General features: G+C 41.4%; 1 long non-coding RNA gene across 1 annotated transcript; it reads right to left on the bottom strand.

The window, feature by feature from the left end:
- Window positions 1-33: 33 nt before the first annotated feature.
- Window positions 34-26308, bottom strand: LOC149875121 (uncharacterized). Its single transcript, XR_016439234.1, has 3 exons — window positions 25958-26308; window positions 15308-15426; window positions 34-6307 (listed from the first exon to the last, which is right to left on the bottom strand). It is a non-coding gene; the product is annotated as an uncharacterized LOC149875121 (long non-coding RNA).
- Window positions 26309-26891: the final 583 nt, after the last annotated feature.

Genomic DNA, 26891 nt, shown 5'->3' with positions numbered 1-26891 from the left:
TGTATGGTTAAATTGTCATGAACACCAAGGGCATATGCAGAGATGCTGTTTATATCATTTTTACAGCTAATAAATACAACATAACACATTTTTCCATGCGATTTACAAATCAGCCAGACTTCAAACATATAATATAAAACATTATGATACTTAAATCAAAGATCAGTGGTCTATTGTTTATCGCCAGGTGAAATATAAACAAAAGACCCTTTAAAAATTTTTCTTCTTAAATTATGAGTCTTTAATTTGTTTCAGTCTTCCAAACACTCACATTGAATACTGCTAGTAGGCCTCTGATGTTCTTTGGCTAAATTCAGTCTTTCTTTCTCAGTTAAATGGCTTCTTCTCTAGCCATTGACACCAACGCTAAATGAGAGTAAAACACTACCAAACCAGAATACCTGCACTTAATACTCACTCTGCAAAGGATAGCAGAAAAAACTTAAAGATGATGCAGGGCACAAAAAAACTCAGGTCCATACACTTCCAGCAGAGCAAATGGACATTTTTGCCAGATTCAGACACTCTCTCTGTACCACTCTTTTGCTTTCAGAGCAGTCACAACAGGCATAGACTCCAGCCACATTTCTCTAGATTCACACCAGCGTAACCCAGATCAGAATTTTACGGGATACGCTTTGGCATATTATCTATTTAATCTCTGGCTGTAACATAAACTGTGCTTTATTATTAACTCTCTGTATAGTATTAGTTATACTTGCTGCTGGTTTATCTTCCAAGTCATTTGAATAAACAAATGAACCATAAAGAAAAATTATTAAACCTTTTCTACTGGATATTGAGATGTATTAGAGTTTATTAATATTTCTTTCCCATTACAAGGTTAAAGGCTTAAACTCTATAACTCACTTTGTCAAATGGAAAAATGATTAGAAGTTTCAATTATCTGACTAATGAAGGCTGATTTTGTGGCTCAAAAACAAAGCATTTATTATACTAATGTATATATAAGTTCCCTCGTAGTGCTGTAAATTCACAGTGGTATTGGGTGTTATCAGAGCATTACATATTCTTATTCTGGTATAAAAGTATAATAAATACTCTCAATTAGTGTTCCCACCCAATCAGCAGCCAGGAAAAAAAGCCCCCCCCCATCAGGAAATGGATGTTATGTTTGTCAAATTAGCATCAGAAGCTACAAACACAATCCTGCTGTCTATGGAGTCAAAAAGCCTACCTACTTACCCCAAGACTTGCATTGGCCAATTGCTGTGGGCATTTATACATGTGCTCCAGGAGCTGGAGGGCGGGGGGGGATGACTCCAAGAGCTGCTCTAATTAGAGTGCCCAGAGTATCTCGTGTATCAGCATCTCCACCCTGAAAAATGGTTTCCCACTGCCATTTTTCAGCACAGGGACACTGCCACACGAGACGCTGGAGTCTTGCAGGAGCGTGGTAATTACACACTCCAGCAGACTCGACAAACTGAGTTTGCTCTGACACTCTGTAATTACAGTACGTCAAAGCAGCCTTGCTTGCTTATGTATAGGTGCCCTATGGCACCTGAGAGCTTTTACAATTTGAATTCCATACTAAAGCCATCACTCATAGATCCATTAGACAGAACATTGATGAAACAGTTCAAAATCTCCTTCAGTTGATATGCATTAGCAGGTGTGTAGCACCTTATCTAAAAAACAGGTGACTAAGAAGCCTAGCACTGGGTTTAGGTACCCAAATGAAGGCTGCTAAGTAACTATCCATGATTATACAGCAAATCAGTAACTGAACATGGAATAACATCTGGGTCTTCTCACTGAAACACTAGACCAAAATGTACTACATTTTTCCTTCTTTACATTCTCTTTTTAATATACCTCATCTAGTTTACAGGGCAAAAGTAGAAATTTGACTGGAGAGCCTCTCCAGTTCTCAGTACACTTATCAATAAACATCATCTTAAAATGCATCCAGGAACCTTGGTCTTGACAAATTTTAGTTGAGGTTTATAATTGCAAGAAAAAAAAGCCAGTCTTGCCTCTCAGTCTGTGGACATGCTACATAGCAATCAGGCTAGTGTCTACTCCCTGTCCATGGCTTCTTTTGAGAAAATAATACCTGACATTTAACTAAACAACACTATTATGGTCCATCTCTTTTAGGGTAGCAGCTGCAAGTCATAGTGACCGTGTTTACATCAGACACTGACTGCGCAGTCATTTAGCACTTGTATAAACAAGCACTAATGACTGCGCAGTAGCTGGAGTTACTGCACAGTTGTGCCAAGGAATGATGGCTTTTTCATGACACTGACTCTGTAAGTCACAAGCTACTGCACAGTCAGCGTCTCATACAGACACGGCCAGTGTTTCCATTGCCAGCGTTTCCATTTTCTCTTTTTAGGAGCACTTCTGTTCCCCACTCCTCAACCACCAAAAACCACCTCAGGGTAAATGAATGCTCCTGTGGTGAAGCCACTCCAAAGGCTCCCAGGCAACTGTTCTCAGGATTGTGGGCAGAGGAGAGAAAGAATAAACAGTATACCTGGCTGTAGCTTCTTGGAGTTAGCATAAATTTGAGCAGTCACTGGGGACTTTTACCTGGATACTGCAATTCTGAGTTGTGAGCTACATTTACATCCCCTTCTCAACATGCACTATGTGCACTTCAGCCAGAGTCCAGGAACTGGCCCTGTATTTTCAAAGCAATATACCAGCATTAATGAATAATCCTTGCAACATTCTTTTAAGGTAAGTAAATATTGCTACTTCCATTTTACAGATCATGGAAGTGAGATACAGAGATTAAGTAATTTGCCCAAGATTAGAATTCAGGGGCTGCAACCTTCCAGTGCCTTGCTGAGCTGGCGAGACAATGTTGACAGGATCAGAGCAAAAATAGCTTTGCTCACCCTTCAGGCTAAGAGGTTCCCCTTTCCTGGGCTCACTTTTAACCCTATCTTTTAGCTGAATAATCTCTTTTAAAGGGCTGCATTGCAGCAGCTTTATATAAAGCCCAAGCCCCGCCTCTTTTGACAGATTATGGCTCCCATTTCCATAGAGCATGTCAAAGCTTTCCAAGGGAAAGCAAACCCTGAAGTCTTTAAAGGCACTTCTCACAAAGGCATCAGTCAGTCCACACACCCTATGGCATACAAAATAACTTGCATTGTAAAGCTTCAGCATATTAAGAAGTTTGTAACATGATTATTATCAACATAGGCCCAGTCTGAAGCAGCAATGAGGTGAGAGGTTCTGTACCCTATTATAGTCTTCAACAGGAAGTTAGACGTATTTTTATTAAATAAAGTTCATAGTCAATGTGATTTGAACTATATTTGGCTTCCTGACAAATGAAGGGTAGTGCATACTTTTCGATTGTATGTCTGTGAACAGGGTGTTAGATAAAATTCAAGGGGATATTTATAAAGAATCTTTTCATGTTGGGACAGATGTGGAGGTCTGAGTTTATGACAAATGGATTTTCAGTGTTCAGACAAATACACTTTTTCATTCAGTTTCTTTTCATGCTATAATACTTGGCATGTCTTATTTTAACTGAAATGCCTAATATCTTGTGATAAACCTGTTTGTTTACTTAATCCAAAGTAGCTAGAGTTACTCCTGGGTCATATATTATTTCCCTTAATACTGTTCACTCCACATTACTAGTGGTGGGGTGGAGCAGGCACTAAGGCACGCAGTTCGCAACCCAGAGGCCACAAGTTTGAGACTATAGCAGAAAGACCTATAGTGTAACCTTGCTGGATTCCACCAAACCTGTGAATTCTGCTAAATATCTTGTCACAAGAAAAGAAAGGATTCCACAGTCCAGTCAGCAGGCTTGTAATGGTATTGGGGTTGTTCTGCTTTAACCTCACTGCTTTGCTATAAATATTGTTCAGGGAAGCATTAAGGGATATGAAGACTCCAAGTCATGCCGTATTATTGTGATGGAACAGGCATTCACACTCCCACAAAGATTTTCATTTACTCAAAATATAAGGAACTAGCAACAAAAATTCTGCTCTCCTCCATACTGGTACCCCAAGAATTTCACAGAAGTCTTTGAAGTTCCTCCTAAGCCACACATGTACAAACAGAAAGCAAATTTAATACAGTGAAGTACACAAAGTATTATTCTGTATTTTTAAAAGTGCTTTTAAGAACAAAAGCAATTTTAAAATATATTAGAATGAAATGATACATCAACAACTCTGTTCTCACAAAAAAAAATTTAAAGGTACATGTTTGCTGTGCAATATTTAACAATTATTTGTAACATGAATTTTGATTTTTGTAATTAATCTTGTTATTATTTTGTTGTTACAATTTATTGCTAGACATTAAATAATCATTTTAGAAAACAAAACCCAACCTAACTACTGCAATAAATATGTATGTATTACAGAACATCATATATGGAACACATTCAGATGCTACACTTTTCTTTGACATTATAATGTAAATTAAGCAAAAAAGTATCAGCCATAGCTTGGAATTTCATCTATGTCACAAACCAAACACAAGTATTTGAGTTCCTTTTTTAACATTTTAATCATTGTCTTAAAGAAGAAACATACGATCTGGATTCAGTTGAACCTTAAAGTCATGAAATCCAAGGTTCTGATAAATCTTCATTTAATTCAAACTTTCACATATATCAAAAGAGACACCATAAAAAATTACATGCGTGGTTCACTTATTCTGCCTGGTTACTATTAACAGAACTGCAAAATGACTGGGCAAAGCAGAAGTGGCAGATATAGTGGAATTTACCATGATGTTTGATAGTGTTTTGTGGAATTCTACTCAAAGCTCCTATGAGGATTTGGAAGTAAAAACTGGACTTGTTATATCTTGGTAACAACAATCCCAGTATAAACTGATACATACAAACATGCCTCAAGAATGGAGGTAGAGCCCAAGTGTACTGTTGTCTCCTGAATGGATCAGAAAATTAATGACAACTCTGGAATCATCATTTCCTCCCCGACTTGGCATTGCTCCAGATAATATTAGTTTTAAAATCAGTGGGAACAATCCTGTGGTGTTTTGTGCATCTCCTTGGGGCCACTCCCAATCAGGGTTCTGGATATTGTGAACCTTGCTCTGAGAGACATAGCTCTTCCTATGCTTTGTATAGGAACCTACTTCTTTGCTGTGGATTCCACTTTGGGAGGCAGGTATCTAACAGAAAAGGAAGTAAATCCAAAATAAAGACTGTTTTTTGTACAACTTTATTAAAAGGCAATTTCTGATGGCTGGGCATGAGGGTTTTTGGCTTTTTTAAATAGAAACAAAACACTAGCAGAAGACTGTAACATACAGATGGAGATTAAGAAGTATGTGCTGGATGTAAATCCCACCATATGTTCAATAAATAATCAATTTAATAGAGACCTTTTTTTTTGTATTTCTATTCAAATAGATTTTCACTATTTTTGTAAGTTTATGCCACAATTTATTTGTTTAAATTATAAGTCTCCAAAAAGTGATTAAACAAAGTGACATTCTGTTAGTTAATTTATTATTATTAATAAAAGTGTTACCACTGGTCTGCAGGCTCAGAAAAAACAGACTTAAGAAAATAAATGATGGATTAAAACAGTAAGTTGCACTCCTTGGACACATGTAGAAAATGTATTACCCCTGTGCAGTTGTTCACATTGTAAGAAGAATCATGTCTTTAGGTGATGCTCCTTTCATAGGAAAAGCCAAGGAAAGCCAGCATCAGAAAGCTCCAGGAAGGAGAAAGTGAGAGCAAAGGGACAGATAGAACTGAATAAGGAAGCATGACCAGAGGCAGATATGTATATGGTGGGTGAAGTGAGAGATGAGGGATAGGTGCTTGGAACCAGTAGGTGGGAGACAGTTGAAGTTGGGACACCATTTAGGAACTACATTTGGGAATACCAGTTGAGAGGTGTAATGGGGGCTCTTCAAGCACCAATAATTCACCAGCTCAATCTTCTGTTCCTGAGTCCTGCTGGACTCCTCATCCCCTCCCACCAACTCTGCTCTTCCTGCTTTCTTACTTGACCCCACCAATCCCCTATTCTGTCCTGTTTCTTCCCCTACTTTCATGTAACTCCTTTTGTCTTCCTGGTCTTTCTTGTACCTGGCCCAAGTTCTTGGAACCTCAACATCATGTGGGTTTTATGCGGTAAGCTTAGCTAGGGTGAAGGTTGCCAGAGATAGATAATGAAGGTAGCCAGTAGACTTGACAGTAATATTAGTTCAGCAATTCCCAAAATACAGCATATTCCTCACCTCACGCAGGGACAAGCAGGTCATATGCAGAATGGGTATAGAGGAAGTAGATAGGCCTTTAATACACTGGAACCTGTGGAGGAATGAGGAAACCATTAGGTTTGTTCCCCTGACAGAGACACAGCTTGCAGAAGTTTGGGAAAGGCTTTGTTTTCTCTGTTGAAGGTATCAGGTATAGTTATTTCTGTATTTAGGGTTACAAGTGAAAACTTGCACTATTAAAGAAATGCAAATAATTGAAGGAATTTCAGTAAATTTAAGTTGTCATTCTATTAGTTTTATAAGAGTTGGCACTTTTGTGTTTTCATTTTTCAGAGATTTTTGTTCTAAACAGAAACATTTAGCTTCAAAAGGGTTTTTTTTTAAAGTATGTTCTATTTTAAAGCTAAAAAAATTAAACATAATTTATTTTAAAAAACAGCATGCAGTTCTGTGGAGAAATAAAAATGGCCACTACCAAAACCAACAAAAACTTGTAGAGCAACCATATATATATATATTTTTTTTTTCCTTTCAAGTTGCTATTGACCTATTTTTTGGAAACAGAAAATTCCTTAAAAACTGAAACTCCATTCTCTTCCCTCTCCCCTACAAAAAAAAAACTCCCAGAAAATTTCTAACCAAATACACTTGTTTGAAGTTTGGAGTTTATAGGAACTGTGATGCCAACACAGCAATGAGCTCCACTTGAGGAGAACCCTTGCCAGAAGCCATGTGATTCCTCGAGTGATCCACCTGCACAGATCCCTTACAAGATCCCTATAACGTTTTAGCTATGGAAGCCTGAAAATACGTAATAATATCAGGGAAAACTTCAAACAGTATTGCAAATGTTTTCTCCCTGAAGTTCATTTGTTGTTGGGCTAGAAAAATATTACTGTAAATTTAAATTGTTTCCTGAAAAAGGAGTATCCTAAATTCAGAGACTAAATTAAATCAAGAGTGTGAAACAAAAGGGATTTGGGTCATGAATTAAGTGTTAATATCTGTGCAACAATAATTATGGAACAGTTCTAACCATTACCAAAGCAATGCATTCATTTTATTTAATATTTGCTCAGTACAGAGCTGGAAACAACTACCAGTTGAATCCAGAAGTAAAGCAAACCTGTTCCTAGTATCTTTGCTAAGCACTAACTGTTCCATCAAAATGCACTATTTTATAGACACAGAAGAATAAACTTTTTTTTACTATGAAATGCACTTCTTTTTTGAAAGAATAAAAGGGTGTGATTTTGCTAAACTGTCCTTTAGTCACAATGACTACATATTTTATTTTCTTGAAGAACACTAGTTTATAGGGAAAAATAACTTTTAAAAGTGACTGCACTTAACTGCTCTTGACTTGTACATCTGTCTGGTTTTTGGGTTTGTTTTTTTCTTAAGCATCCATATATTTTCCAGCCAGTACCACTGAGGTCATAACATGTTCCTCTACATTACAATGTATTCCCCGTCTTCTATTGACATAATAATGGCTCCCTTTTAGTTCATAATACTGTACAATGCATGTCAATGCAAACATGCAGAAACAGTATTACAATGGGAGGCACTTTTTACAATGTCAGTATAATTCTATTAAAACTTAGCGTGCTGCAGCATACCCAATAGATTAATTCATTGATGAATATGATTGGAAAAGCTATAGTAAATACAAACTTTCAGCTGGGTCATGGAAAAAAGTATGCAAATAAAGTTACTCATGTATGTGCATACTTGCAGGATTAGGCCCTTTGTATACTTTAAGAACATAAGAAATGCCATTTACTAGGTCACACCATAGGTCCATTTAGCCTAGTATGCTCTCTCATATAGTGGGACAGAGTGGATGCTGCGGGAGAGGGTAAACAGGGGATGTATTGCCAGCCTTGGCCATTTTCAGTGGGCTTAGGCCAAGCTGCAGAAGCGTGGCCAAAGCAGAAGTTCCCAAAGCCTGTCTCTGGGTGATCAGAGTTTTGTGGGCTGACAACTAGCTTGGCCAGCAAACCAAAGGATGCAGTCAACAGGCATTTGATGTACGCATGGCTCCAGGGTGGGGGTGGAGTTGCATTTTAGTTAAATCGGCTCTTGGGAGCCACTGTAATTAAAATGCCCACAGTGTCTCACGTATTCAGCATCCTGCATTTCAAAATGGTAGCAGGGGTGCTTTAACTAAAGCTTATTTAACTAGTTTTAGTTAAAGCACCCCAGTCACCATTTTGAAACATGGAGACGCTGAATACACAAGATGCTGCAGTACACTGGAGCGTTCTGATTAGAATGAGTCCACATGTCCAGCTAAACCAGTAATTAGATCCAATTAAATAGAATGCAAGGTCTTAAATTAGATAATCCATACAGACTATATCGTAGCTTTATCTTATAGTAATGACTATTAGGGTAACCAAATTATTAGATGCTGTTTTGCTATAATAGATATATTTGTGTTAAGGTTGTCCTATAAGTTGTAAAAACAAACCAGCCTTGTCCAACAAGGAAGCCATTTCCAAGCATCTGAAGGAGCCAGCATAGATTTATGAAAAAACAAATAATGTCAAACTAGTCTCCTTCTTTGAAAAAGTAACTACTTAGGTGAATGAAGAGAACGCTGTTGATATAGTATACTTGGTGAAGCAATCAATAAGCATCTGTACCCATGCTCTGGGATGGGGGATGAGGGGGGGCGGGAACATTTTAATTGGCTCTTGGCATTAAAACACATGACCTTCTCATAAACAAACTGAAGAAATGTGAGCTAGGAAAAATTACTACAAGGTGGATAGATAACTGGCTCAGCAGCTGCAACCAAAGGGTGATTATTAACAGATCCATGTCAGAATGACAGGAGGTTTCAAGTAGAGTCCCACAGAGGTCTGTTCCAGGCCTGGTGCTGTTCGACATGTTTAGTAACGATTTGAATGCTGGCATAGAAAGCTTCTTAAGCAACGTTGCAAGTGACACAACTGGGAAGAACTGTGAATGTGCTGGAGGATGCAAGCACAGTTCAGAAGGATCTCAACAGACTGGGAAGTTGTCAATGCAGACACATGCAACATGTTGGAGCAAGGTGCTAAACCTCAGAAGCAATAATCAATAACACAAATATAAAATGGGTGACACCTGGCTAGATGACAGCACTGTGGAAAAGGACCTGGGAGTCTTGATAGATCACAGGCTCAGTGTAAGGCAGCCACACAGAAGGTGAATGCAGTTTTGGGATGCACCAATGGAAAAATTAAGTACAAGACACAGGAGCTGATAGTGTTTCTATTCTGCACTGGTTAGGCCTCATTTTGAGTAGTGTGTGCAGTTCGGGGTCCACATTTTAAAAAGGATGTGGAGAAAGCCCAGAGGTGGGCAACAAAGATGATAAAGAGCTCAGAAGGTAAGTCATATGAGGACAGGATAAAGGAGGTAGGCAAATTTAGCTTGTGGAAAAGGAGCTTAGGAGGGGATACAACAGTAGTCTTCAAATACTTGAAGGACTGCCATAAAGAAAAGGGAAAACACTTGTTCTGTCTTGCTGCAGAGAGAAGGATGTGGTCCAATAGCTTGAAATTGCAGCAAAGCAAGTTTAGATTAGATAACTAGAAAAAATTTCTTTTAACTGGCAGAGAATAGCGAGGCAGTGGAATGGACTGCCTCGGGAAGTTGTGGTCTCTTCATTGCTAGAGGTGTTCAAGAAGAGAGTGGACAGCCACTGGCTGGGGATGATTGAGGTGTAGCTATGTTTTCTTATGAGTATTTCCTATGCTTTGGGCTTTTCTGGTTCCCCCCTTATGCCCTCTCTGCTATGTGTCAGGGTGTTTTTAAGCCTTTCCAAAGGCATTGAGTGTTGGCTACAGCCAAGGCTAGGGACTTTGACTGAATTGTGCCAATGTCCCTGCTGGGACCAAAGATGGAGGTTGCTGGCTAGAAGGTCTTGCCTCTCCACTCAAGATCAGACTGATCATCATATCTGGGGTCAGGAAAGAATTTTACCCCATGGTCAGATTAGTGCGGACTGGGGGATAGGGGAAGGTGTGGGGGGGTCCCTTCCTCTGTAGCAAGAGATGTGGCCCTCTACCTGGGACCTCTTCAGCATATACTGACAACATTTCAGAGAAGCAGCACATTGGCTGCCATGATTTTCCTGCTTTACCTGTGGGAGGTAAGAGTGTTAGTTCTGTGTTGAGTCAGGGTTGACGGTAGTTTTATCTAGAGTTTAGATTATGTATAGAATGGTTTGGATAGGGATCATACTGCCTTAGGTAGGGGATTGGACTAGACCTTTGGAAGTCCCTTCCAGCCATACCTCTCTATGACTTTGACTTGTCAGTGAAGACCATACATTGGTCATTAAGGTCACTAAGGTAAAGAAGAAATAGGACAGGTTGAACAGCAATGGTGTTTACAATGGTGAAGGGAAGACAACAAGGAATCCTCCCTTTCAAAAGGGTAACTTTCACAAGAACATATATCCCAATTGACACCTTCCAAGTCCACAAGAGATCTGGTTCAGTGAAGTCCCACAAGTTTCAATGAAACAGAGAAGTTTAAGTAAAACAAATGAGAAAACATTTATTAGCATATTTGAATAAGCCATCTAGAAATATTGGGTATAAACTGGAGGGAAATGTGGAGAATTCAGAATTTGGAGACTTCAAGAAGGCCTGCTGCCAGTCTGCATGCCACCTGCCTCCCCACACTTGAATCTTCCCAGCCAATATAGGTAAGAATTTGTTGTGCTGTCATGAGTCGCTAGATAGACTTTGATAACTGTTTTTGTGTTGTTAAGACATAAGTAACGAAAGGTCAGGCTGTAGACCTATCTTTTGCCTCTTTTATTAGCAGCCAACCTGCAAGCTTATCTATAACTCAGGTAATGTGTCAGAATTTTCCACACCTTGCTCCTTTCCCGTTACAACTTCCACAATTCAGAGGTTTAGAAAGTTCTGACTCAGAGGCTGCACCCCTTACTACCATAATCAATACCTACTGATGGATCTTTCCTCAAAGAACTGGTTGGGTCCCTTTTAGAACTGAGTTCAGGTACCAGCCTCCACAATGTCTTGTGGCAATGTGATCCAAAAGTAAATTACATGCTGTATGAACAAATACTTCCTTTTGTTAGTTTCAAACCTACTATCTCACAATTTCATTTTATGTCCACTAGTTCTAATACTGTGAGACTGTAAATAGTAAATCATATTTACTCTCTTTGCACCATACGATATTTTGTAAACTTCTAGCATCCCTCCCCTGCTCTACCATGTCCCCCCCTCAAGTGTCTCTTTTCTACACTGAAAGGGCACTTTTACCCATCTCTGGGCATTGCTGGGGTGGTGCTTTAATTAGAGTGAATCTGAGAGCCTCTCTAATTAAAGTGCTGCAGTATGTCATGTATCAGCATCCCCACACTTCAAAATGGCAGCAATAAGCTTTAGTTCAAGTGCCCCCACTACCATTTTGAAGCATGGGGACACTGATACATGAGACACAGAAGGCTGCTGGAGCACAGTAATTGCCATGCTCTAGCAGTCTCAATTAATTGAGTCTGCTCTGACATGCTGTAATTACAAAGCATCGGAACAGCCTCCACACTCATGTCCAGGCACCCAAAAGTCCTAGCCTATTTGCTCCTCACACAAAAGCCCCTCTGAACTCCTAATCAACCTTACTGCCCCCTTCTTTATACCTCTTCAAGTTCTTCTATATCCTTTTTGAGGTGTAAGAACCAAAACTGCAATGAAATACCAAATAGCCAATTATATTTTTCATACTAGTAGGATGCTGCCTCCACTGCTGATCAGGAACATGGAATGCCAACTTTGGAGAGCCTTCAGTACCTTGATATCTACTGCTGTGGCTAAAACAAGGGAAAAATAACACCATTCCTCTGTAGTTTTGTGGCCCCAAAGACATCTATTTAGACACTTTAATCACCAATAACTTTAAACAGGGGAACAGAAAGGAATGTGGGCCAAAGAGTTTCAGCAGTACCTAGGACCTAACGGGAACCTCATTTTGCAGTGATCGCTGAGACTACAGGTCTCAACTGAAGCACAGTCCTACTGTGTGGAACACTGTACAAACAAAGAGGAAAATGTCAATCCCTGCTCCTGCTTCCTTACAATCTTAAAACCACTGATTATGAAGAGATGATAAAGAACACTGGGCCCTTGGGTTTCTCCATCTCCTGCCTGCATTTGAAAATTTCTCTTATGGTACCTACCTGCTGGTAAGGCTATGAAAAAACTTTCATGTCAGAAGTCAACCTTAGCTCAAAATAGTAGTAGTAATGTATTTTAGTCCAATAACTAGTAAACCATCTGCTTAGAAAAGCATTTTTATAGCTACTGCAAACAGAAACTCCTGAGAGTGCTCCTTCTTCCTTCTCCCCTTTTCTACAGAAAAATAAGCTTCTGGCTATAAATTACTCAGAGACACCAAATGTTCTGGTGAATAAATTGTATTAATAGTGGAACAGGCAGTGAGTCAGAGGACAGCAGAGACAAGCTATTTCAGCTCAGATCCTCAGACAGTGTAAATCATTACTGTGGCCCAATTTCAGTGGAGCTATGTCAGTTTACACCAGCTGATTACATGGTCTTTACTGTCAGCAAATTAAAGATACCATGTTTGAAGTATGGAAAGAAAAATATAGAGGAGGAAGATGAAAATCAAAGGGCCAAAAGAAGAGTAAAAGAAAACGGGTTTTATTAGAAGGAACAAAGGATCTCTGAAGAATAAAAGTAAACTATCTCATAAAGTGAGCATATATGAAAATAGTTTCCACAGACATAAAAGCAGAGCAGTCATCAAATATATGCATGTAGTGTCTCTTGCATTCAGCTAAGTGCACATATTACATTTGTTATATTTTAATGTATGATCTATAGTCTATACTTCTCTCTGTCTGTTCCTTAAAAAATGAACATCACAATCAGGTAATTCACACCCAGCATTTAAGTTTGAAAAAAAAAATTAACATAATGTCAATAAAATAGTTGTCATGATTTTCAGCATTTCCACTATATCAGATTCTTGTAAACTGTAAGCACATTTATGGTATTTGAAAAACAAAAGACCTGCAGTGTTACACTAAGAGATGAGGAACAGAAAGTGAAACCAACTTATATAGTTCCTTTTCTTAGCTGTGCAAATCGCCAATAACAAACAAACAAAAATAACATTAATGTAAATCTCAAAAAGGAATTTTTAAAAGAAATTTTCCTTTTTAATGACATTCCAAGTGCTTAGATCTAGGCTGCTGCAGTGCCAGTGAGCTAGAGTTCATACACTTGACTTACCATATTTCCAGTTTCAAAAAGGTGGACACCTATGTGTGCATGGCTGAGGGGTGTGGCAGGGGAGGCAAGCATATGCCCATGCCCTTCCCCTGCCCCTCAATCCCAAGCCACAGCCCTCCCTCCCTTCCCCAGCCCTGCTGCAGTAACCAACTGCACAGACGAAAGTAGTATGATCAGCGACACTTCCAACTGCCTCTGACTCCACAGCCTAAGTGACCAAGTATGCTTTTACAGCTGAGTTCACTGGAGGCAGCCTTTGGCATAAGGTCAGAGCATAGCTTTAATTCAGGCTTTTGGAGGTCTAACAAGGTGTTTCAACTGTTTTGTCACTGCTCTCTACGCAGGAGCAGACCTCTTGAAATCAATGCGTGCGCCTACTCTACACTTCTTATTTCATTGATTACCATTTAACTTAAAGTAGCTATCAAATTTACAAAAGGCTGATACGAACCCTTTAGGTGTCTCTATTTACAAATGAAATGTATAAGGAGTGTCCACTTTATCCTTTAGAACTATCTTCAGTTATTACAATAAACTTTCTGCTGGAAAGTCGAATCCAGACATACTTTTTTAGGAGACACCTTGCATGAAAAAATAAGTATGAACAAATACTCATGAAGCTCAGTAATTTATTTCTAGAGTATTTTCATAGCATGTGTATTCCCCTATGGAACAACTCAAAATTATGAAAATATTTTAAACACAAAGCATACAAGAAAGTTGTTGCTTAGTAAGCCGGAGGCCAGTTAGTAAACAGTATTAATATCAGGCTAGACTGAACACCATTTTCAAGGAAGTTGAACATATGTGCATTTTTCCTGCAAGCTCCCATATGCTGCTTAAAAATTTCTGGCTAGTTTCTTTTTCTCTTTGAATATTCTCATTAGAAACAAAACATGTCAATGCCTTGAGACTTTTTATAAGTAGTGGATAAGAACTACAGACCTCAGCAGTATTCTGGGAAATGTAGTCTATCTGTTTATATTTCAGAGCTGTATGTGATTAACCCTCTATTTCACTTCCTGTATTTTTTCTTCTCTGCTACTGGGAATAGTGAATAAAGGGGAAGTTGTAATAAGAGCCTCTTTTTTATTCAGAGACTGTATGTTTCCTGCAAGTTGCTGGTTTCAAAAAAAATCACAACTCTATTGTACTCTGAAGACATTAAATGATTCAGGTGAAAAATACTGCCTAAAAAGAAACAGGGGACTCAAAGAAAAAGTATTGAGTATTGAGACTTTCATATGAAAAATGCCAAATAGTGACATTATGATCCGAATTAGTTTTGAAGAGAATGTTCAGTATTTTCTAACATGCAGTACTTTTATTAAATTTCATCTGTCAATACCAAGACCTAGTTATGCTGTCAATGACATCAGTTAGCAAAACTCTTATGGACTTAGTAGGAAGAGTTAGGGTTTTTCTACTCATAACATGGAGTTATTCTTGATTAACTCCATCTGTGGATACTCTGTGTCTACATATAGTATTAATCAGGAATGGCTTGTATAGATAGACAAGCCCAATTCTGCTTCTGATGTACATGGCTAAATCTGCTGGCATCTAGCTAAGGTAATATGAGCACAATTATAGCATCCAAGGACCTTGTGATCTTTAATGTATACTTCCTCACAACATTCCTGTAAAATAGTGGACTATTATTGTGCCCTTTTTAGAGTAACCGGGACCCAAGGGTCTATCTTCACTGTACAGTTCATGCAGATGGTTGGCACTCACGTCTGAGCAGCCAGATGTCAGAAGACACAGAGAAGTTACTGCATGCTCGCTGCTGCTGCACTTACCTGTGTATGTTGCTAGGACTTTGTGTGGTTCTTTGTGCTCCAGTATGATGAGCTGGTCTGTGATTCTTTTTCAGTGGATTGTGGCAGAACTTGCCGGTCCTGGCCACACAGATGGAATTCTAGGAAGGCATTAGAGGACTGTCAGCACTTGACTGATTTAATCTGCAATTGCACTGTAAAGTAGCAGGTTAGTAGGCCACATGAAAATCTGTTTGGGACCTTAGCCAGAAGAATCCAGATACATGATCCTAAGCACCACTGTATTAGGTTTTTCTATATGGATAGGAAGTGAGTTAGGGGCAGAATTCTGCTATGAAAATATGCCCAGAGAGGTTATGGGCTAGATCCAAAAAGGACTTAAGGAGCTAAAGGTTTGATGCCTGCCTGCCACAGAAATCCAGAAAATTAAGCAAGGCATGGGAAAAGTTATACACTTCAAAATGGGTTCCAAAATAGCCAGCACGCTGAACAGTCACCTAAAGTCATCCCAAAAATGCCTAGAGCTAGCCAATAAGGAAGTGCTAAGCCCTAAACTCTCCCTCCACTCCCCCTCCTACCCTTTAGTTGGAGCTGCTTTTTCATCAGCCCAAAGGGACCACCCTGCCTAGCATGATGCGGGACGGCCAGGGTGAGGGCAAATTTATACCCAGCATCGTTGTAGACTTTATAAATGAACACTTTGAGAGGCTGGACACCTTCAAGTCAGTGGGTCCTGACAAATTACACCCCAGAGTACTTAAGGATCTGGCAGGTGTCACAGCCCAACCATTGGTAAAAATATTCAAAAACTCATGCTGAAGATTGGAAGAAGGCCAATGTGGTGCCCATCTTCAAGAAAGAGAGGAAAGTAGATCCAGGGGACTACGGGCAAATCAAATTGACCTCAATCCTTTGTAAGATTCTGGAAAAAATTATCAGAGAGACCATTCTTGACAAGCTGGCTGATGGCAACATCCTGAGGGACAGCCAGCATGGGTTTGTTGCAGGTAGGTCTTGCCTGACCAATCTCATCTCTTTCTATGACAAGGTGGCACATCACCTGGACAAAGGAGAAGTAATTGGCATCATATACTTGGACTTTAAAAAAGCCTTTGATCTTGTGTCCCATGATCTCCTTACGGAAAAATTGGCTAACTGTGGCCTCGGCTACATCACAGTCCTATGGCTGGGAATTGGCTCTGAGGTCAGACCCAGAGAGTAGTAGTTGAAAGAAGTGACTCATTATGGTACTCCATGACCAGTAGTGTCCCCCAAAGCTCCGTTCTTGGACCTGTTCTCTTTAACGTCTTTACCAACAATATGGACAGTGGTGTCAGAAGCGGACTGGCTAAGTTCGCCAATGACACCAAACTTTGGGGTAGAGCGTGAACACCCGAGGATAGGCTGATGATCCAGGCTGACTTGGATAGGCTCAAAAAGTGAGCAGATACAAACCAGATGACATCAATACCGACAAAAGTAATGTACTCCACCTTGGGAAAAAAAAAATCTTTATTGTCTGAGCCCTCAAGACCTGGAATAGACTCCCTTCAGAGGTGGTGCAGGCACCTACTCCGGACTCTTTTAAGAAACACTTGGATGCTCATCTTGCTGGGATCTTTTGTCCTAATTGACTTCCACCCCCTGGGGTAGGGGGCTGGACTTGATGATCTTTCAGGGTCCCTTCCAGCCCTAGTGTCTATGAAATCTATGAAACTTGGAATGCACAGCTGCGGGCTTTTTCCCAGAGGTAGATACCTACTTTCTTCCTTTCAAAAAACAAAGCAGGGCTCGCTCTTTTCTTTTAAAACACAAGCAAGAATTGTTTATGCCTATCCTATTATATATAAGAAGCTATTTAAAACAGTTGCCCACATTTCCCACTTCCCAGGAAAATACCCTGATCATCGAGCTCTATGTTAGTTGGAGGATGTGGCAGAATGCCACCTCTGTTTCTCCTCAAAAACTGCTATGTGACAATTCGGTTAACATGGTCACTGCAAAGGGCAGACTCCCTTTGCCCCATCTCTTCATGTAACCTTGAGTTGTAACCTGAGCTGGATACATTCCTGAGCAAGGGGGGAAACCTGCTCCCTATGCCTACATGACTGGTATCACATACCTGGGTGGAGACTTAAACTCCCTATTGTTCTAAGCAATGGCAACCTGACTGGGAGGGGGCTAGAGACCCTGCCAGTCTACCTGGCAACCAGTGATGCATTTCAAATTGGTTGGCTGGCAGCCAACAGGTGCTGGCCTCCATTGGATCAGGTAAATAAGGTTGTAAGGGCTATCTAAGCTAAGGCCTGCCCAGGAGGATAGGCAGTAGCCATGATGAAAAATCAGAGAGAAGCTGGATCCTCTGGAACTTGCTCTCTCTTGAAACTCATGATCAATGCACTGCCTGCTTCCAGAGGGAATCTTCACCTGCCTCTGGATGATACTCATGAGTAAGCTACCTGAGATCTAACTAGATATATAGCTTGCAGGAACTCAGATGCGTGATCACAGACCACCCAGTCACCCTGTTTGCTCTATGGGATTGCTCTGCTATTGCTCTACCCTGTACCCTATTCAAAACCTACTCCTTGTAACCAATAAAGTTCTCCTTTGTACCTAGCATGGGAGACTTACTGGGAGAGGGTGTACATTATGCCGTGGGGTCTCCTTGGTTTGGCTGACTAAGGGAGACCACTATTTGTGCTTCAGACTAAGGGAAACACCCCAAGGTCTTGAAGTGGGTCAAGTACCCACAAGGGCTATTAGGCCTGTGTTTCCCAGGGAGCACAGAGCCAGGATCAGTCCAGACCCTGGATGGTGGCGGCATTACCCCCAAGTTAGCAGGTGTGCTTCAGAAAGAGGCTCAGTTAGACGTGAGGTGCTGCTAGGGAGGTACTGGGAGCCTGGAAGATGGTCGGGCACAGTGAGGTGGGCGGCTCAGCACTGAAGCACCCACTACTGGCCCGCCACAGAGGGTAGGCATAGTTCACTCCTGAAGCTATGCAACTGTCCAGAATTTTTTTTTTTTTTTAAGTACTAGAAAGAAAGCATTCAAGAGGGAGTGTGACTTGTGAAACAAATGATCTGGGCTTCCATCTGGGATGCGTGAATCCTGGATTCTGCTCCCAGGACAGGCTGCACTTTTTACTCAATTACCTTTTCATGTAAAATACAGGGATAGGCCTGGATGTTTGGACCAGAAACCAAGACTCCCCTCTTCTGGGTGAGTGTTCTTAACATCAGGCTATAGGTAGGCTCAAAATTTCTTGTTTAATATAAGAATAGCTTGGGAGGTTCAAATTGATGTCTTCTTCTGCCATATCAGAAACTGCTGTTAGCAAATCCTTCAATATGGGGGTGTTCCAGTTGTGAAATTTTCTTCTTCGACAATCCCTCGCAATTGAAGATTAAAAATTTCTGTGATAGTCTTATCTGTCTGTCTGAAGACGGGACCAAAGGCCTATCTGGGACCAAAGACTCTACTGCTACTTTGACAGGTGGTTCCATGCGGGGTGGATGGTGCTGGATTCTTGATTTCGTCCACGACATGCTGTTTTTGCCATTCCCAATTTTCCGTCTCCTGTTGTTGTTGTTCTGAGGTTTTAAGATACTGAGATCCCTGCAACAGAGTCTTCCTCCTCTTGGGCATGCACCTTGACTGAATTGGAAGAATAAAACTTGCTTCAGGAGTCTACAGACAGACATCCGGAGGACAAGGCTAACCCAAAGAAGTTGATGTTGAATGATCATAGCCTCAATACTCGTGGTGTTTGCTTGCAGGAAAATGCTAACGTTGGTGCACCTGCCTTCCCACTGGATTTGGAGGATTTTTCTCTGGCAGCATTGTTAGTACTTCTCCAGCAACATTAGATGTCTTTGGTACATTGTCCATGTCTCAGCTCTGCACAGCAAGGTGGGGATCATGACTGCTTGATAAACCATAAGCTTGGTTTCTTATCTGATGTTGCAGTCTTCTAACATCCATTTCTTCAGGTGTCCAAATGCTGCACTAGGACATTTGAAGTGATGTTGGATTTCTTTGTTGATGTCAGCCTTCTGCGAGAAATGGCCTCTGAGATATGGGAAATACTCAACATTCTCCAGAGTCTCACCTTGGATCTGGATTACCAGAGCTGGGGGCTGTTTATTAGCAGCTGGTTGGTGGAGGACCTTAGTCTTCTGAATGTTAAATGTCAGTCCCATTTTCCTGCATGCCTCGGTAAAGACATCAACGACTGCCTGAAGGTCTTCATTTGAGTGAGCACACACCATAGCATCTTCAGTGTACTGGAGCTCAATGAGGTTGGGGTGATCTTAGTTTTGGTTCAGAGTCGGCTGATGTTAAACAGCTTACCATCCATGTAGTAGTTTAGCTCCAATCCGACTGGAAGTTTGTTTGTGGTTAGGGTAGCATTGGGGCAAGGAATATTAAGCAGTGTTTGAATGATGGCACAGCCTTGCTTAACTCTGTTTTAGCCTCAAAGGGATCTGTGATAGATTCATTACTATGAACTACCGCTCATATATCATCATGGAGCAGGCAGAGAACGATGACAAATTTTGGTGGGCATCCATACTTCAGAAGGATCCTCCACATCACTTCTCAGCTGACAGAGTCAAAAATTTTTGTGAGGTTAAGGAAGGCCATGTAGAGAGGCTTATGTTGTTCCCAGCATTTCTCCTGCAGCTGACTAGCCATGAAGATCAAGTCAGTTGTGCCTCCTGATGCCCTAAACCCACACTGAGATTCTGGGATGAGCTCTTCAGCAAATGGAAGGAGACAGTTTAGGAGGATTCCTGCAGTGACCTTTCCTGTGGTGGACAGAAAGGAAATTCTTCTGTAGTTTCCAGAATCGGACTTGTCTCCTTTCTTGAAGGTTGTCACAATCAAGGTATCCCTGAGGTCTCCTGGGATTTCCTAATCATTCCAGATCCTTCAGATGAGGGCATGAAGCTGTAATATGATCTCCTCTTCTCCGTTTGAAGATTTTGGTGATGATTCCATCTGCTCCAGATGCCTTGTTGTTCTTTATCTGCTTGATGGCTTTCTTCACCTCATCAAGGCTTAGAAGGATTCTGAAATCATCTCTGACTGAGTGTTGCAGGATGGAGTTGAGAACAATTTCCTCAACAGCAATCTTGATTGACAAGGTCTTTAAAATGCTCCTTCTAATGGGTATTCATGGATCCCCTTTCCTTGATCAGGACTCCTCCATCTTTAGGTCTCAAGGGGGTTTGTGTCTGAGTGTTTGGACCATAGATGTGTTTGATGACACCAAAAAAACTGCACATATCATGGATGTCAGAGAGATGTTGAGTCTTCTTAGCCTCATCTTCCCACCGTTTGTTCTTCATATTGCACATCTGCCTTTGGACCTCTGCCTTGGCTTGTTAGCGATTCAATTTCTTTTGCTTGGAGTTGGTGTGGTTTTTCCAAGCACAAAAGGCCTTGTACTTCTAATCAATCAACTCTTGGATCTCTCAGTAATTATCATCAAACCAGTCTTGATGTTTCCCAGTAGAGAATCCAAGCGTCTCTTCACAAGCACAGATGATGATGATGGCCTTGAGGGCACCCCAAATGCTGCTGACATTCTCCTATGGATGCTGATTGGAATTCACCAGTTTTTCATCAAGGCACTGGTAGAAGAGGTCTCACTTACTTGGGTCCTTAAGTCCTTCCATGCTGATCTTCCATCGGCATTGCTTCTGCTGCAGCTGTTGTTTGGGAGTCAGTCTGAGTGACATAACCAAGTGGATCAGTTGGTGACCAGTCCAACAATCATCAACTCCTAGAACAGTTTGGGTGATGCAGACATCTTTGCGATCCCAGGCATGGATAATGACATAGTTGTGAAATACTCATCCATCCTTTGGCAAAGGGAATAAACCAGTGCAAGCATCCTGAACAGCTCATCTTGTTTCTCCTCCGAAGCAATGTTTCAGTATTATTACCAGTAAGTCTGCCCCAAAACATTCAGCACTGTTCTTAGCTAAAGACTTTTCTACATGGGAAGTTATTGCAGACTATTTTTATGTGTAACCTTTTCCATAATAACCAATTCAAACTAACTCTATCTAAACTGATAGTTTTAATTGATTACTCTTTGAAACATTGTGTCCACATGACACTGAGTATACTCCTAAAATAAGCACATAGTATTTGGGGTAGGAATGTTGCAGAATATTGTCTCACTGTTGGGGATTTAACATTCTAGATGTTTTTAGAGTGCATTGTGATAGGTAGCAGAATTCATTGGAAGTCTTGAATTTGGAAGTCAAGATAGCTATTTCCATGATTCCTCTCCTGGTGTTCCATGGTTCGTACACCTTTTTCATTGTATGTAACTTGCTACCAGTTTCCATAGAATACTACTAGATACCACTTCTAGTCTTGCAATCATTAAAATGCACAAAGGCCACTGAACTTGTACTTGAAGTTGTGTAGCTAGATGACTTTTTTGGGGAGTGTAACAGGTTGAAGTCCAGGAGTGAACATGCCCCCTCAACCCCTAGGGCACCTTCCCATCTTTCCTGCCATGCTTTGATGGTATAATGATAATAAATAGGGAGGCTGCTCATGGGCCCTTGCGTGGCTCCAGTTCACACGAACCCCTGCTAAGGTTCCCCAGCACCCTACTGGGCCTCACTGGTTCTCAGGCCCCTCTCTGGGTCTCACTCAATAGCTATGCTGCCGCAGAGCACCTCAAGCTTTAGGAGCTAATTGCATGGCTCCAATTCCTCTCCTACACCATGCCCCAAGTCTTGTGGGTGTTACTGTAGTCACTCTGTGGGGCTTTGACCTCTTACCCTTTACACTAGCTAGGCCTGCTAGCCTGGGCCCACTGTATCAGACCTAGCTTCGAGGCACTAGCTCACATTTATCCCTTCTGGTCACTGGGCCCCTGGCCCCAGTCTTGATGCATCCCTGGCTCCCATCTTGCTGAGCCCCTCTCAAGTTCTAGGCCCCTGTTTGGCCCTGTGGCCTCAGTGTAGCACTGGTGCTCCGGGCTCAATAGTCACTTCAAACCTTGAGCCTGGCCCTGGCAGGGCTCAAGGCAATTGCATGCCCCTTGGCACTAATGGGGCCTCTGTAAACCACTCCTTACAGTCCCAACCCAAACTGCTGGTATAAACAGCAACATAAACCATAAGCCCCTGGGCTATAACAGAAACACAAACACCACTAAGGCGGCAAACCCTTGCACTGGTGTTCCTCCCAGCCTGGGTGCCTTGTGAGCTCCTTGAGCCTCAGTGTTCCTGCAGGCAGCAAAGCAAGCAGTCCATTGTCCCTGAGCAGCTCCTAACCCTGGGGCTGACCGGGCTAGGCTGGCTTGCCAACCTAAGCCCCAGGCTTAAATTGTTCCCAGGCTCTGCCCACTTCCACTTAGCAGGCTGCTTGCAGTACCTGCTAATTGCCTCATTTGCCCAGTTGCCCTGGCAACCAACAGCTGCTGCCTCCTGCCTAGCCTGGGGAGCTGCCTGGCTGGGCTATTTCTGCCTTAAAGGAACAGAGAGCCACAAGCTTTCTGTTAGAGGGAGTCAGTTGCTGTGCTGCCAAGCTGATCTGAGTAAAGGAAAAAGAGGATGAAATGAAGTGACTACTTCTGTCCGACTACTTTTCAGGGTGCATCTACGCAAGATGTTTACTGCAGTTGACTAATTAGCTGTGCACTAAATGTCTCAGCATCTACCCATGAACCCTTATTAAGCTGGAGTAAACTAATTTACTCTGCAGCACGATAGCATTTGTAAATACAAGTACTATCCTGCTTTGGAGTAAAAAAACTCCACAGCAGTGCATGTGTAGATGCTGGAGGGGCTGGCTGGACACGAGGGTGCTTCAGTACAGGGGCTGTCTGCTGGCTAGTTCTGCAGTGAAGTTCCCTCATGCCCCAGGCAGCCCTTCCACAACACACTGAGCTGGGGGACAGCTCTAGCCTGGCAGGTTGACCCCCAGCACCCCCTGCCAGCTGAGGCTGCTCCAACCTGGTTCCACATGCTGTACATGAATAAACTCTGGAGTTTATTGCTCTGGAGTTAATTGCTCCAGGGTGCATGTTCAAATGGCATGCTTGGGAGCAATAAACTTCAAAGCAATAAGCTCTGGAGTTTATTCATGTGCAGTAATAGCATGTGTAGATGCGCCCCTGGAGCAACTTCACTTACGGCACTGTGTCTGGCCTTGGAAAACTATCAGTGACTAGTAGGAAAAGATAGTAAAGTAAATCTGGGATGACCAGTAGTTGTGGCAGAATTACTAGAGACCATTCCCTCAAGATCTGTGCAGAACTCAGCCTTTGAGCTTCAGTGGCAGTAGACCAATGGGATAGTTCCTGTCAAGAAAGGGAAGCTCGATGCTCCTGACTGCTCACAGGATAGGTGCTACTAGATTATTTGTCAAGGTTATTGTCATGGAGGTTTATGCTGCCATAAAGTGGGTGCTGATGCCCTGGGACATTGAGATTGGTACTGCATAATTCATTGATGAGTTTTCACAACTAGGACTCCCAGATTGTGTTTGTGCTATTGATGGGACTATTGTGCCTATTCGCTGTCCCTGCCATACACGATTCAGAGTTCAGCAAGAGAAGGAGGATTTTTTTCCCTGGTACTCCAGGACCTGGTTGAAGTGCACTGGAGAAGGCTGTGATCTGAATATCAATGAGAAAAAGAACAATTATGCCTCAGACCTTTGTGGACATGAACAGAGTTAATGGAAGTGTTTCCAAAGTCAGCCTGGAAGGCCCACCTGACCCTTTACTTCCTCATGAAGCCTTTTACTGAACACTAATTCAAAAGTGATGTTCAGCCATGCCCTGATGGCCTAACATCTGTGAAAGTAATGGAGCTTACCGATGGGTGGGTGGCAAAGGTGCAAATATTTTCAGAATATTAATGACACCTAGAGAGACCGTGGAAACAAACAAAAGAAACTCAATGATCTGTGCACTAGTCTACCCAGATGCACAGGCATGGCTGCCATGTTTGAGATGGATATATGAGTATGGAATCACAAATGTCACGCAGCTGGCTATGTCAGCATGTAAACAGAAAGGAAATAGTCAGTTAACTTGATCTTAATGCAGTAAAGGGGGAACTCAGGTAAACAAACAGGCTGACCCAGGTATGAAGCACTGCAGTGCAGGTTAACAGTGGGAAACCTGCCAGCAGCAGAAAACTGAATCCAAATTGCAGGTGGTTGCACACAAACGGTTTTTCTGAGGTAACTCGTCTTTAAATTAATTCCATCACTTTTGAAGTGGATTATCCAATTCACAAAAAGTTTCCAGATAATTCATAAAGAACTGCATTCATTTACGCTATATATCTTAATCAATCCCCCTACCTGCTTAGACAGCCTTAAGACAAGCCTGGAGCCTTTCAAAGTGATTCTCAAGGTAAGAGCCTCCCTTGCTCCAAAAGAATGGAATCTCACACTTTTGACTACTGGTTTAATCCATTTAGTTTCTCAGTCCAATGACCAGGGAATAGTATTTGAAGATCCTTTGTGATGGAAGCTATTGCCCAGAAGATGGCAAAACAACTGTTATATAGCTATAAGTGCTTTCTCTTACAGCTATATCAGCCAGTAGTGATCCATACTGCAACCAGCTCAATGATGTCTCCACACAACTAACACCCTTTCTTGGACAACTCCTTCAATGTTACAATTTTATATCTATCTCACGCTCTACAAAAATTATTCCTAACCCACATCTATGGATAAGAACAACTATACTCAGATTTGTGTGCCACTAAGGAAGTTCAAAATCATCTGATTTCCCTCTTCTGACAGCAACGCTACTAGCTTAATAAAAGACATTTCTTAGTAGGGCAAACAAAGTTGAAAATCCATCCAAAATTTCTTCTTTTGCATGTTATGTCATTTTCTCTGTAAGGAACTTCCTGGATTCTAATGACCTGTGGTATTTAAAAAGGCAACATCAGGAGAAAGCATAAAAGACAGTTGACAACAGGTATGGATAGGCATTAATTTCTAGCTCTGGAAATTAATTCCACCCCAAGGGGGATTGGAGAGGCAGAGAAAGGCCAGACTGGGGAAGTGCAGGGATCCAGCACTGCTCCTCCCCTCCCAGTGTCTGGGGAGAGATGGAGCAGTGAGGCAATACTCCCTGCCTGTTACTTAGACTGTAGTTTTCCTGGTTTTGGGAATGGGTGGGGAGCAATGTGCGGATGCTCTTCCACTCCTCTCCTGGGCTCTGGGAGGCAGGGGGAGCAGAGGCAATGCTCCCTGCAGTCTCTGGAAAGCTAGAGGGGGTGGGGGCAGGCAGTATGCAGCAGCAGCTTAACTCCTGTAATTGGAAGGAGTTGAAATGCCCCTCAGCCTTCCCCAGACCACAGTTGCCCAGTCTGAGGAAGGCACAGAAGAAGCTGCTGCTCAACTCCTGATCAGGGAGGAGTCAAGCATACAGGTGTTCATTCTAATAAAGAGAAACTCTCTCATAGGGGTGATTTTCCAGGTGTCAAATCTGGAAGATCATTTTCCTGGAGGGGGGCATGTTTCCTTGTGGAAAAACTGAATGAATGACTGTAGGCTGGCAATTTTGACCAAACAGCAATTCTCTTGGTATAAACATAACCTCTGTCTGTTCCTAAAATCATTATTACTTAATAAAAAAGGTGCTGGTCAAGCGGATTTGTACCTACCTTCCTCTTAGATCAGCAGGAAATGCAACAGTCCTAGTCTTCAGGCCATTTTCTTAATGGGATTTAGCTAGACAAGAATCCACCTCTGCCATGTTGAGGGCATCAGCTGCATACACATTTTGCAAGCCACTCCTGCACGGATGGACAATCACATCAGAATTTCTTCCCTGCAATGTTAAAAATAAAAGTGACGTAATATCTAATCCATAATTTCTTGCAATCCAGATGTCAAAGATTTCTTACAATTCATTTGCCATGGTATCAAATATGTTTTACCCAGACACCCGTTAGCACTATAAGACCTCCTTTCTATAACCTCTCACTTAAAGTAGCATTTTATAAAGGTTCCACAGAGGATATTTGAATTGTGTCTCCTCATGTTTCCTGCTGTTTAAGTCTGAAATGTTTAAACATTAAAAACATAAATTTTGATCTATTATGGTTTTGCAGGAGGTCTTAGTGATAACGAGCTTTTAACAGCTTAATTGATTAAAAAGTGTTGAATTGTTAGGTTTCCTTTACCTAGTCCTAATTATTTAAATGAAATACAGATATAAACAAGGTCTTAAATAAATACAATTAGAAACCTCTTCCCATTTCTGTTGCTCACCTGTAATCATCTTAGTTCTTTGAGATGCCATTGCAATAGCCTTCTAGATATCTGTTTGAGATGAGGCTGGATTTTCTAATTAAAAACAAAAAAACAAAACAGAACAAAACAAAAACCCAAAGATATGTTTATTTTAGAGCTCACATATTTTTACATATCATAAAGAAACAAAAAGGAGAGCTCCCGCTTTGCAGGTCACATTGAATAGCAATCTTTCCTGTAAGATGAGTTTCAAAAGTAGGTGGTCCCTAAGTGGAACCCAATATGTTTAATGGCACAGAGGATCATAGGAAATACCTGACAGTCACTCTTAAATTCTGTTTT

This window comes from Crocodylus siamensis, chromosome 1 (assembly GCF_052110815.1).
Source record: "Crocodylus siamensis isolate JL-2025a chromosome 1, ASM5211081v1, whole genome shotgun sequence".
In the NCBI taxonomy this organism is placed as follows: Eukaryota; Metazoa; Chordata; order Crocodylia; family Crocodylidae; genus Crocodylus; species Crocodylus siamensis.
This window is presented reverse-complemented; position numbering and strand designations above follow the sequence as displayed.